The sequence below is a fragment of the Myxine glutinosa genome, chromosome 2 (genome assembly GCF_964187855.1).
Source record: "Myxine glutinosa chromosome 2, kmMyxGlut1.1, whole genome shotgun sequence".
NCBI classification, from domain to species: Eukaryota; Metazoa; Chordata; class Myxini; order Myxiniformes; family Myxinidae; genus Myxine; species Myxine glutinosa.
The window spans coordinates 32,816,659-32,830,670 of record NC_136262.1 but is presented as its reverse complement, the minus strand read 5'-3'; positions in this window follow the sequence as shown (position 1 = coordinate 32,830,670).

Sequence of the window (14,012 nt, the reverse complement as noted above, 5' to 3'; positions counted from 1 at the left end):
TACAATTCCGATGAAACTTGACCACTACGTTCCGTTCATCACCCATAATGTACCAACGTCTTTGTTCCCAGTAATTACAAAGTCGGGGTCTAAGGTGGTCTATGGGGGTGGGGGTGGGGTGGGGGGGGGGGGGGTTGCTACCCAAAATAGGTATTTGGTTTTTTTTTCTCAGAAACTACACACACAATTTCGATGACACTTCACTACAACCTACAACACCCATGATGTACCAAAATTTGTTCACGGCATTAAAACAATCACACCATAAGCGGAGGTGTGGGGTTGGGGTGCCCGCAAAGTAGGTATTTGCTCTTTTCTCAGAAACTACACATACATAAGCCATACACGATTTCAATGAAACTTCACCACAACCTTAATGACCCGTGATGTACCAATGTTTGTTCAAGGCATTAGAAAAATTGGGGTCTGAGGAGGTATACGAGGAAGGGGGGTGGAAGGCAGGGAGGGCTGGTTGGTCCCCAAAATTTGTATTTTTTGTTTGTTTGTTTAAAGTATTATGATTATGTTAATATGATTCTACATGCTGCCCTGTCTTCTAGCAACCATTGAAATTGGATCAAAATACCTGAAGTCAGTGCACTGTTTATTATTTCAACCAGTTTATTCTACTAGTTGTGTGCCCTGGGGTATTGCCCCTATTTTTAGATACTAATCTTTGAACTGGGTAAAGTAAAATAATTTGGTGCCACTGCTGTTGTGATCCCAAAGACAGATTATTGATTTTATAGGCACTGTGGTGCAATGGTGAGCGTTCACTGAGTCTGGGATGTTCTTTCTTCCTTACTTTACAAACAGAATTTTAATAGGATAAAACATGGACTGTCATAGTTTGGCAACCTTTACACAAGCTTGATGGACCTAATGGCCTCCTCCTGCATTGAAGTTCCTTGTCAGTGAACTCGTATTGAAGGTTGAACTAGTTAGATCGACATCAATTTAAATTAGACAAGCGTTACGCCTAGGTCCCCCCGTCGGGGAAGTGATTTGAGTTGACAAAGTGGAAGACGCAGAAAACATGCTATGATATGATATTTCGCTCACAAGGTTCAGACATACATGGAGGTGGCCATTTTGACGTGGTGACCCAATTTTCAATAGTTTTCTTCCTTATGCCGAGATACACCCACACACCAGATTAGAAGTTGGTACTTCGCTTATTTTTCAAGATGTTCCGCTCACAAGGTTCAGACATACATGGCGGGGGCCATCTTGGATTTTGACGTGGCGACCCAATTTTCAATACCGTTCTTCCTTATGCGTAGATACACCCACACACCAGATTAGAAGTTAGTAGTTCGTTTATTTTTCAAGATATTCCGCTCGCAAGGTTCAGACATACATAGCGGTGGTCATCTTGGATTTTGACGTGTAGACCCAGTTTTCAATAGGGTTCTTCCATATGCCTAGATACACCCACACACCAGATTAGAAGTTGGTACCTCCCTTATTTTTCAAGATATTTCGCTCACAAGTTTCAGACATATATATGGTGGCGGCCATCTTGGATTTTGACGTGGCGACCCAATTTTCAATAGCGTTCTTCCTTGTACCTCGATACACCCACACACCAGATTAGAAGTTGGTACTTCGCTTATTTTTCAAGATATTGCACTCACAAGGTTCAGACATACATGGCATCAGACATACATGGTGGCGGCCATCTTGGATTTTGACGTGGGTTGCACCCGCACACCAAATTCGAATGCGGTCCTTCGCTTACGCATGCACACACGCACGCACGCACGCACGCACGGACGGACGGACACACGGACGGAGGGGAAAACCATAGTCCCCCTTTCGCTCCGCGGTGCGATGGGGGACAAAAAATTATGTGAAACGATCAACTTGTGAATGTACTGTTGTGTAGTTCGTTCTCATTTGATAAAAAGGTTGGAATTCCTTGTGTTTCCCTTTTAATATCTTTTTCCAATACTATAAACTACATGAGGAACAATATGATATAACAACAATGTAAAACTTGTACATAAAAACCTGACATAGGTTACTCTGTTTCAGGTTTATTGACGAGGGTTACACTGGGTAGGATGCCATTGCGTTCCCCGCATTGTTTTGTCCGTTCCCATCCCATCAAATGCTGAGTGTCAAGCAAGGAAGCAGCACGTACCTTTTTTTTTTTTTATTATTATTTTTTTAATCGTCTTTGTTATGACTCAGCTGGGGATTGAAACAAACAATGTTTTAAACTTGAATCTGCTTTCTTCAATAAGAGCATTGATTGGACAATATTACAACCTGGAACTTGATCAGGGAGGAAGTAAAAAATTATGATGATATTTCAGATGACTTCATCACAGTATTTGATCTTTAATTTGAATTTGTTTGCCCCGATTCAATTTTAAAGATAAATAATTTAATTATTCATTGCACAAATATATCACGAAAACGAATCAACATTATGATTGTTGTGTTTTGTGTTTTCAGGGTTCTACTTTTGGAACAGAACGTTCACCTCCATGTCCAGCAAATCAGTTCTTTAATGATGCTAATGGGGTCTGCTGTCTATTTTGTCCCAGGGGTGAGTTCCAATAAGAATTCCATTGTTTTTTTTGCATGTTCCTGGAATTTTTCAATCAATCCAACTGGTTTTATACTTCACAGGAACATACATGGATACGCCATGTCACCATCCTGGAAGTAATCCTTTGTGCTTCGTTTGTAAAATTGAGAACACATACATGGACGAGCAAAGCAACATGACAACATGCAAGGAATGTCGTGTGTGTGACCCAGGTAAACTATTCTACTCTGTTTACATTTACACTGAATTACTCAAAGTATAAGCTCAAACACAACCAAGTATGAAATATCGGGGAAATAAAATACCTTAAATGGTGATTGATCCACCATGGAGAGAAGAAAAGCTGACGTTTCAGGCCTTACCTTCCAATGAAGCAGGTATGGCCCGAAACGTCAACTTCTCTTTTGTCCATGGCGGATCAATCACCATTCAGGTATTTTGTTTATTTGTTTTGACCTATTTTGCCACCCACGCAGATCGATAATTTTGTGTTGTGATTAGTGATGAAATTCTTCCCAGCATGAAATTTACATTTATCAGCATTTGAATTTTCATCCACAACTACATAGCTGGTTGTGTTGTGTTAAGTTGTGTCATGGAATTTCATCCTTTAACATGGAATGGATATCTACCTCTGCCTCCAACGGTGTTTTTTCACTTGTGAAATTGAAAATTTACAAGTACATTGCTCAGTCTGGTCTGTGATTCTGTCTGTTTGTAACTTGCGAAAATGGAGGATTTTTCAATGACAACATATTGCTGGTCACGTGTGTTATTCTGTCTGTCGGTCAATCGACTACAGGTAACAATTTTAACCCAATCTACACCAAATGGTAGAGTTTGTCATGAGGAAGAAGCCTATTGATTCTGATGTCGAAACGGGTAATTCATTGGTGAAACACCAGCACAGTTGTCTTCGGAGCCTTCCAATCACCCCTTTTTGGATGAGCACTCCTGAAATGATGAAGATGACTTCAGGAAAAAAATCGTCTCCTCGTTGCAGAATATCTCTGTCTGGAACAATAATCTGAAACTACACTATACTCGAAACTATACTCTGAGGTTCCTGGACTTCAGACCAGACTTTGGTGGGTTAAACCGGTGTATGAGCGCTCAACCGTCCCTCTTCCCTCAGAGCATATTTCTGGTGTGGGCAGTCATTCTATTTGTCTGAAGACCTTTTAGGTTCTGCATATCCAGGTGACATAGCTCGCTCTAAGGGCCATTTTGGAAGCAGTGTCCATAATAATCCTCCTCTTTCCTTTTGGAATGCCTTAAAGGACAAGGCATTTGCTGAAAGATGTATTGTAAAATCCTCTACCACCTATTTCTACTGGAAGGTAGTTTACAGACCATCCTCCATGTTCACAATCAGCTACCAGGTCTTCGTATTTGCCTTTCTTTCTGCCATATGCATTGGACAGGTTCTCCTCCATCAGGACTGTCAATTCAATATTGATGATATTCTTAGTTACTGCCGAATAGATGGTGATATCAGGCCGTTTGGCAGTTTCCGTAATTTGTGGAGGGAACACGATTGGCTTATGGTCTTCATCAATCAGAAACATCCAATCATTCGCCTTCTGTAGGATGTCCTGTGTTTCTACTGGTGGGAGTGGCAGGGCTGGGTTCCTGTAGGATGTACCATCAGCTGTACGGAATGCAATGGTGGGAATGGAGTTTGGCTTTGATACAATACTGGGCTTCGTATTTGCATCTTTGATAGAAGGAGTCAGGCCTGATGCAATCACTCTTAGGGTTTGGTCATGGCACCAGTTGTATCTTCCATTTTAGAGTGAGTAGCTGCACCCATTTAAGATGGGGAGCAGTGTGCTATGGTGATGATGGCACAGCTGACCAGTCCAAGGTTGGTTTTTCCCCACAGTCTTAGGTTGGCTGGGGAAGGGAGTTGGTCGTGCATAGCGTTGATGTGGAATGACAGCAGTTCCGGTGTGCATACATAGAGGAGTTTCTTACATGATGTATCAGTCTGTATGGCAGAATCCCATCTCGACCACTGTCCTTGTTTAGCACATCCATACAGATAGACCAACATGTAGACCAACATGTAGACCAACATAGACCAACATGTCTTCCTCATCGATATCCTTTTCCAAATTGGTGAGGCTTTTCCTGTGTTCCCTTCTGGACATGTCTCTTATCAGCGTTTGATTTTCCTGTAGCTGAAGCCTGCTCAGTCGGTTTGACCTCTGCACATCTCATTCAGGATAAGGTGTCACTCCTTCCATTCTAACTCTTTCACACCATTCCCCCTCGCCTTGTCTTTCTTTGTTTCTAAGCAATCTCTGCAGTGTTTGGGTCTTTCCATCCCTGGAGTTTGTTAAGGTGGTACTTGGTGACCTGCATATATTTCACGGTGGTGGTAAGCCTTTTCAGTTGTAGACCGTACCTCTTTCTGGTTCTGTAGAGGGCACTGTTGCAAATACATCTGCTTACCCCTGCCCTTCTATTCAGGTACTTGATGCAGGTTGCCTCTTGACTCTCAATGTAAGATATTGGTAAGTTTTCGATAGTGAACTCCCAGGTCATGGCACAATTGCATTGTTGTATATCCACATCTTTACGATTCCAGACAGATTGCTTTTCTTGGCTGTTTGTAACATGGCTACCAGCTTCATCTTGACCATTTCTCTGATGTTATCATCTTTCAAATCTTCGTAGATCATCTTTCCGAGGAATCATATGGGTTGACTGTGGATATACGTGATCTACTTTCCATTAATTTCGAGTTGGGGAACATAGGCTATATGTTGTGTCTTATGTCCTCCATGCCTCTGCTCTGCCTTTGGGACAACTTTCTTCATAGCGTGGGACTTAGATTTGGAAGGCTTAGCTTTCATGTTTCGTGTCCACTGAAGGAACGTTTGAACCTTGTTGATTTGTTGACATTCTTCTGGACTTTTTGCTACCAGAGTCGGTTCATCTGCATATGCTTTGGCAGATGTTGTTATGTCTAATCCAGTCATTTCATATCCGAGGTGGTTGGACTGGTCCAGCAGATCCAGGCAAAGATTGTAAACAGCCAGAAACAGGATACAGGATAATGTACGACCTTGGAAAACACCAATATAGCACCGTATCCAATCTGTTGTCCAATCCTTGGTTTTCACACATATAAACAGCTCATCATAGTACTTGAACACGATCTTCCTGATATGAGCTGGAATGTGGTACCACTCAAGTGCAAACTGTACTGTATGAGGTTATGTAGCACAATTCCATCTGCATTTTGTAGGTCAAGCCAGGTTGTCACTATCGGTTTTCTTTTCGTTTTGGTGTCAAGGAGCATTTCAGTTAGTGCCTCCGTTTGTTCTGCACAGCCTGATATTTTTTTGGGTTCTTTGTGGAAGGATACCCATTCCAAGGTTACAACTGGAATTCGTCAGTTATGGGTCTGAAGCAAGAAGGATTACTCGTATTCTCCTGTTTTGATATCAGGATCATCTCTCCTACTCTCCAACAACTGGGTATGGAGGCAGTTCTCCATATATTACATATAAACTTGTGTAGCACCCTTGTTGCTCTTGGACATTTCTTCCATACTAAGTATGGAATACGATTAGTTCCAGGAGCACTGGCATTTCTTATTTTCCGGAGATAGGCATTCAGTTCTGACAAAGTTGGTGTTACGAATTCGTCACTTCCGTGGTTGTGGTTTTCACCCACTTGACATATTTCTGATATTATGTACTATTATTATCTTCAAAAGGTTTATTGTGCATGAACAGTTATCAAAAGTTAAAAAGGTTAACTTTAAATGATACAGGAAACCGAACGGGAAGACGACAGGGTGGTGAAGAGGAAGAGGCGTGGCGAGCAAAGTCGGACAAGATGTGTGATGTCGAGCTCCGTAGCGAGCATTGTCTACCGAAGGTCGCGAGGGAATTTTGAGTTCCTTGAAAGGACATCCTGCGAGAGGTATTATCGCTGGGATTGAGAAACCTGCGAAGTCAGGTTTAGGCTGAGATTTCAACGAATCCTTGCCTGGCCGCAAGAGCTGTTGGCCATTTTGAACCTCGTGCTTCGTTTCCCGACCAAGGTTTTGCTACGCGTCAGCTCTTCTCAACATCCTATCGTCTGTCGGGGATGTGTGTGCGTGACCGCTTCATCTCCAATTACGTTGCGGTTCGCTGATTGAACTGTGAACGTGCACGTCTGGAGGGGGCCTTTGGGACTTCCCATCCTGCTGCCAGTTTACCTTTGGTTTGGACCACGTGACTGTCTACGCTTTGCCTACACTTCATTACTCGCCTCATCGCCTCATCGTCTCATCACTACTCGCAGGAGGGGATCACCTTGGAGTTATAGAGACATTGATGAGGGTTCTTTTTCACTCACTGGGAACGCAGTGAGTTATCTGACTTTAGCTGATGGTACCATCATAAGATGTATGAAGTGTACTTTTGATTGCTATTGCATTGGTTGTACCGTTATTCTAGTGTGATTTTCAATACAATATTTGTTTGTTTATAATCATGGGTGTGGTTTCACTATTGAATTCTAACCCAGAGTAACGTATTTTTCTGCCGTTGCTCCTCTCGGGGTTCGGAGGTATACCCGAGACCAGGAGGTCGGGGAGGAACACGTAACACTTGGTGGTTTAGTTTTGAATGGGGTCTTGGTTTTTAGTGGTCTTTTCATACCCTTCAGTATTTCATATTTGTAATTACGTTTTTTAAATCGTTATTTACATCCTTAAACAACTTTTCAGAAACTACTTTGCTGAAGGATGGAGATCTATTTTGCTTCTCCTTCAGCATCCGTTTTGCTTACTGGTCAGGATTTCGTCTAAATTGTTGCTGAGCTTTATTGTCAGATATTTGTTCTTGTGATTTCAATTCTAATTTCCTCACTATGTTATGGAGTCTTACTAACTTGCAAGTTAATAAGACTTACTCTCCTTGTTAGTAAGACTAACAAGTAAGACTTAAGACTAGTTAGTAAGACTCTAGTTAGTAAGACTTACTCTTCTTGTAAATCTTACTCCTGTTATGGAGTCTTTCCTGAGGTTTGCTACGAGTGTTTCATTTCTATCTTTTAGGGCTTGTTTAAACTGATGCTTGGTAGCTTTCTCAAGGCATCTCGATTTCCTTCGTTGTCTCGTAGACTGCTGCTTTTTGTTAGTCTTCTATGTTACTGATTTCATACCGAATCTGTCCGCAACTTTTGTAAACATAATTTTCCAAATTTTCTAGTTGCTCATCAAGGCTGTTTCCTATTTCTAATAATTTTCATGTTTCAACTTCAAGGAGAAATTTCTAAAATCCACAATTTTCATCCGATTGACTTGAAAATTGATCAAGATTTGCAGAGAAGGTCACCAAGCCCAGGGAGCCCAGGGAGAAAATAAAGAGAGACCGACAAATGGATGCATGGGTATGGTTGAGGGTTAGGTGAAAATGCAGGGGGTGGATGAGGATAGAGAAAGAAAATATGAGAGGTGGGGTGGGTTAACGGGGGTAGAAAATATTGTTGCGGATATGAGGATTGTGTTTTTTTTATTGTGTTGTATTGTATAGTAAATTGTTGTGAATTATTGCTTTATTCTGGACCCTCCTGCCTCCAGTGTTGTATAAAGGTCAAAGGGCGTTCCCGTAGTTAATTCCATAAAGCATACACGTTAGCCAATCATAGATTTCCCCCTGGTTGATAGCTATATCTTTATTATGTGTATTAGGGTAAGGCCTTGTCTTCCATTAAGATGACACTCCATTGCACCAAGTGAAATAGAGTAGATTCCTTTCACTTTCCCCTTTCATCATTTCCAAGCCTCGATTGCCAATTACATCCCCTCCAAAACCACCATTGAACATGTGCTCGGGTCGGGGAAGACGGGTGTGCCCGCCCGTCGTCATCAAGGGCGGAGCCAGAGGGTCGCGCGACCAACCAGGGCCGAGGTGAGCACACCGATGGGCGTGTCCTGAAGGCCGGCGGCTTGATCGCCGGAGGCGTTATAAAGGCGCGCGCGCAAGAAGCAAGGTAGTTGTCGGTGGTGAGGAGTGATTGGACCAAAAGAGAGAAAGAGTGGTTGGACCAAGAAAGAGGAGATCCAGAAAGAACATCCAAAGAGAGGACATCCCGGAAAGCACAAAGCCTGCTATTCGTCGCCTTGCTCGCCAAAGTTGGACTGAGCAGTAGTTAACAGCAAGAAGCCTGTTGTAGTCCTGGAAAAGCGCGTGACGTCCACCGCAGCAGCAGCAGACAACAGCAGCAGCAGCGGCGGCCACAGCAGCAACAACAGCCGCTTGGGGCCTGGACGGCGGTTTTGAGCAGGGCCGTGAAGGAACGGCGGCTGCTAAATGCACCGATCGTGCTGCAAGACCCCTTGGACCTTCCTCTCCCTCCAGCCATCCACCTCCTGCCTTTCCATCCTTTTGTGTACGTGAGTTTGTTCTGTTTGTTTTGTCCCTGGGGATTTAATTAAGCCTGTTTAGATAAGCGAGCGAATTTGCACTGTGTCTCTAATTCTTCTGTATATTATTTTATTATCTTTCCTTCTCCTTGGTTTTTTTTGAGCCTGTATATAGTAGGAATAAATTTAGTAGTATTTTCAACCTTTTTTTCGTCTTCTTCTTCTTCTTCACATCCGTGTCGCTTTTGTCTTTTCCATATTGAATAGCTGTGGCGCGATCCGGCCAACGTTCGGGGATCGGGTTAATCGGGGTAACTGTTAGGCCGCGGTGCCATCCGCTTGGCAAACCAACATCCTTATCCGCGGGCCGTAACAATTGGTGTCAGGAGTGTCGGATTCGGACCTGGGACTAAATTTATTTAGCCCAAATTTTGGAACACCAGTTGTACTATTGGCAGTAAGAATTGGTGTCGGGACCGGGGTCGGACCCGAAGCGCGCTTAACGCGCTCAAAATTACGAGCTGCTGGAAATTGTTTTGTTTAAAAAAAAAAAAAAAACCCGAACTTTGAAATCGCGCCATGGCTAGTCAAGGCGAACGGATGCAGGTGGGTGAACTAGAAGAGGGGTTAGGGGTAACCCAGGATCGGAGGGAAGAAATGGAGGAGAGCAATGAGGAGGTGGTTGAGGAGGTATCAGGCGCACAAAATGGCGTCCTCGCGCACATGGTTATTGCGGCACCAAATTTAGCCGCGCCCGTGGTCGCGGCAGCCGAACCCGAGATGCCAATGAATTTGGACCTGTTTATGAAACAGATTTTTTTTTTTTTTTTTTTTTTTTTTTTTTTTTTTTTTTTTTTTTTTTTTTTTTTTTTTTTGTATACAAGATCGAGGCTCGTGAAAGAGCTAACATTAATCACACAAAAAGACAAACCGACACACAAAACACAAAAAACAAGGGGAGGCGGTAGACAAGATGGGGAGAGAGGGGGAAGGACACAAAAGAGAGGGGGAAGGACACAAACACAACATTTGAGAGCAGGGACATCGGGAGGACTTGGGGGGAGGTGGGAGAGGATTAAAACATATGAACACTGCAAGGACTCTGGGGTGAATTACCGGGGGTAGAAAAGATCAAGGTTTTCGATGGGGGAAGATAAGAGATGGTGGTGAACAGCTGTTTTAAAGACCTGGAGGGAGGAGTGGGATTGAAGGGAGTGGGGGAGTTTGTTCCAGAGGCGGGAGAAAAGGGGAATGAAAGAGTGAAGGTGAGCAGAGAGCCTAGACTTTGGCAGTTTAACCAGAAGAGGGTTGCAGGCAGATCTTGTGCGACCTGAAGGAATATTGGGGGGACAGAGCACAGAGAGAGCTGGGGGAGCAAGGCCGGAGAGGAGTCGGTAGAAGACAGAAAGACCACCAACCTGCCTGCGGTGAGTGAGTGAAAGGCCTCGGCGTCCAAAAAACGATTCAACCAATCAGAGAGCAGCGAGCTATCACGTGTGCCGAACGTGGCGAACACACTCTGCCTCGGATGGCACATTTGAGAGCGTATTCATTTATTTCCCGTCGGCAAACTATGTTGGCGCTATGTTGGCGTTAAACTATGTTTTAAAACGAATTAAAACGAATTTGCGATTCTTTCGCTTTCCTGCGATATGCGACCTTCCGGAGCTCCTGTGAGAGCGTGCGCCATTACGGATAGTAATTCAATTAAAAACATAAAAACATTGTCCCAATTCAGTCAGAGCGAAGGGCGTTGTTTTAAGCGAAGAGCGTTTTATTTTTCCCCTAAAATTCAGTCGCCGGACGGTGAAAGCTTTTTTTGGGGGGCAGCTACTGGCAGCCACGTACGGCCAATCACAGGACACGTTGTTGTGTCGACGTGCCGTGTTGTTTTCCCTCGCGGTTTGGAATGTTTTTCCTTTTCATTTTTTTTCTCTTCCTTACGGAAGTACGGGCATTTCCTTAAATTTGCGATTCTTTCGCTTTCCTGCGCGTTTGGGCACGCTATGGCGATTTCTTTACCAAACTCCGCAAGCCGTTCGCTTTGGACCAAACCATTTCATGTAAATACAGGGGGGGGTTGTCACCGTACTCGCAAGCCGTTCGCTTTGGACCAAACCATTTCATGTAAATAGAGGGGGGGGGATATAATTTTAGATAGAGATATAGTACGGGCATGCCCTAGTCTATCTATAATTCCAGTAATCTCTGTGTGTATGTTTGTTTGTTTGTTTGTCTGTGACCGCTGTTTCTCGACAACTACCGGTCCGATATACTTGAAACTTGCCAGGTATATTGCTGGGGACCCGAGGATGTGCCTTTTCAAGGTTTTAAATTAATCGCAGAAGTAGTTACCGAGCTATGTCCAAAAAACGATTCAACCAATCAGAGAGCAGCGAGCTATCACGTGTGCCGAACGTGGCGAACACACTCTGCCTCGGATGGCACATTTGAGAGCGTATTCATTTATTTCCCGTCGGCAAACTATGTTGCCGTTAAACTATGTTTTAAAACTAATTCTAAAACTAATTAAAACTAATTTGCGATTCATCGTAACTGCGATTTGCGACCTTCCGGACAGTGAGGACTGCACTTCCGGCATCCAATCACAGAACGCGTTATTGCGTAGGCGTGGCCGATGTGAGAGCAAGCAGCGAGCCGAGCCCAGCGCGTGCGCCATTACGGTACGTAATTCGATTTCTTCCGGAGAAAATAATAATTTCTCGATTTCTTATGCGCATTATTTCTCCCAATTCAGTCAGAGCGAAGGGCGGAAGCGAAGAGCGTTGTTTTTTTTGTTTACGGGCGTACGGGCGGGGTAGAGCGTACGGGTAGCGTTTATTTTTTTTTTTGGCACATTTGAGAGCGTATTCATTTATTTCACGTTGGCAAACTATGTTGCCGCTATGTTGGCGTTAAACTATGTTTTAAAACTAATTAAAACTAATTTGCGATTCTTTCGCTTTCCTGCGCATTTGTGCACGCTATGGCGATTTCTTTACCAAACTCCGCTAGCCGTTAGCTTTGGACCAAACCATTTCATGTAAATAGAGGGGGGGGATTGTCACCGTACTCGCAAGCCGTTAGCTTTGGACCAAACCATTGCATGTAAATAGAGGGGGGGGGGATATACTTTTAGATATATATATAGTACGGGCATGCCCTAGTAATAATAATAATAATAATTCATTTATTTTGTATAGCGCTTTTCCAGAAGCCCAAAGGCGCTTTGACAGAGTGGCAAACATAATGCATAACAATACATGAAAACAACAATTGCAAAAAGACAAGAATCAGTAGGGAAATATTTAAAGCAAAAGGAGGGAGAAGGAGAAGAGATAGTCAGGGGTTAAATGCTGTGGGTTGAATGTTGAATGCAGTGTTGAACAGGTGGGTCTTTAGTGATGTTTTGAATGTGGTGAGTGAGGAGGAGTCTCTGATGGTGTGAGGTAGTGAGTTCCAGAGGGTGGGAGCAGCGATGGAGAAGGCCCTGTCCCCCCAGGATCTGAATTTGGTCCGGATGGAGGGGGTCAGGAGGTTGGTACCAGCAGAGCGGAGGTTGCGGGTGGGAGTGTGTCTGGAGAGGAGGTCAGCCAGGTAGGATGGGGCCAGGTTATGGAGGGCTTTGTATGTCAAGAGGAGGATTTTGTACTGGATTCTCTGGGGGATGGGGAGCCAGTGAAGCTTGTAAAGGACGGGGGTGATGTGGTCACGGGTCCGGGAATGGGTGAGTAGACGGGCAGCGGAGTTCTGAATGTATTGGAGTTTATTGGTGATTTTTGAGGGTGAACCATAGAGGAGGCTATTGCAGTAGTCCAGACGGGAGGTGATGAAGGCGTGGATGAGGGTTTCTGCAGCCGTGGAGGAGAGGGATGAGCGGAGACGGGCAATGTTTTTCAGGTGAAAGAAGGCTGACTTTGTGATCTGTTTAGTGTATTTGTCGAAGGAAAGGGTTTGGTCAAAGATGACGCCAAGATTCCGGATGTGAGGGGAGGTGGATACTGGGATACCGTCGATGTTGAGGGCAAAGTTATGGGTGGATTTTGTGAGCGTTTTTGGGCCAATGATGATTATTTCAGATTTATCACAGTTAAGCTTGAGGAAGTTGATTTGAAGCCAGGATTTTATTTCAGTGATGCAGTTTGTCAGGATAGAGTGGGTGTCGGTGGAGACGGACTTGGTGGAGATGAAAAGCTGGATGTCATCGGCGAAGCAGTGGAATTGGAGACCATGACGGCGGATTAAGTGACCGAGCGGGGACAGGTAAAGGATGAAGAGGAGGGGGCCAAGAACTGAACCTTGGGGGACACCTTGGGGGAGGGGAGCAGTGGGGGATTTGCAGTTATTGATGGAGATGAACTGGCATCTGTCAGAGAGGTATGATTTAATCCAAGAGAGGGCAGTGCCGGTAACGTTAAAGGTGGATTCAAGTCAAGTCAAGTGAGGAGGATAGTGTGATCGATGGTGTCAAAGGCAGCGCTGAGGTCGAGGAGGACGAGAATGTTGAGGTTGCCAGCGTCAGAGGAGAGGAGAAGGTTGTTGGTGATTTTGAGGAGAGCAGTTTCAGTACTGTGGTTGGACCGGAATCCGGATTGGAATGTTTCATACAGGTTATTGGCAGAGAGATGATGTTTGAGTTGAGTGGCTACAGCGCGTTCCAAAACTTTTGACAGAAAGGGTAGGTTGGAGATGGGTCTGAAGTTGTTTAGGGTGTCAGGGTTTAGACCAGGTTTTTTTAGAATGGGGGTAACAGCAGCAATTTTGAGGGAAGGTGGGACGATGCCTGTAGACAGGGAGGAGTTTATTGTTGCAATGATAAGTGGAGAGAGAGCAGGGAGGGAGGCTTTGACAAAGCTGGAGGGGATGGGGTCAAGAGTGCAGGTGGCAGTTTTCATTCCTATGAGGAGTTCAGAGAGGTCAGTAGGGGAGATTGGGGAGAACCGAGACAGGGGATGGCAGGACAAGGGGGGGCAGGTGGTTGGAGGGGGAGCGGGTGCGGCGGTGGTCAAGCTGTTGTAGATGTTGTCAATTTTGCGTTGGAAGAAAGAGAGGAAGGAGATGCAGTTGTCTACTGTGAAT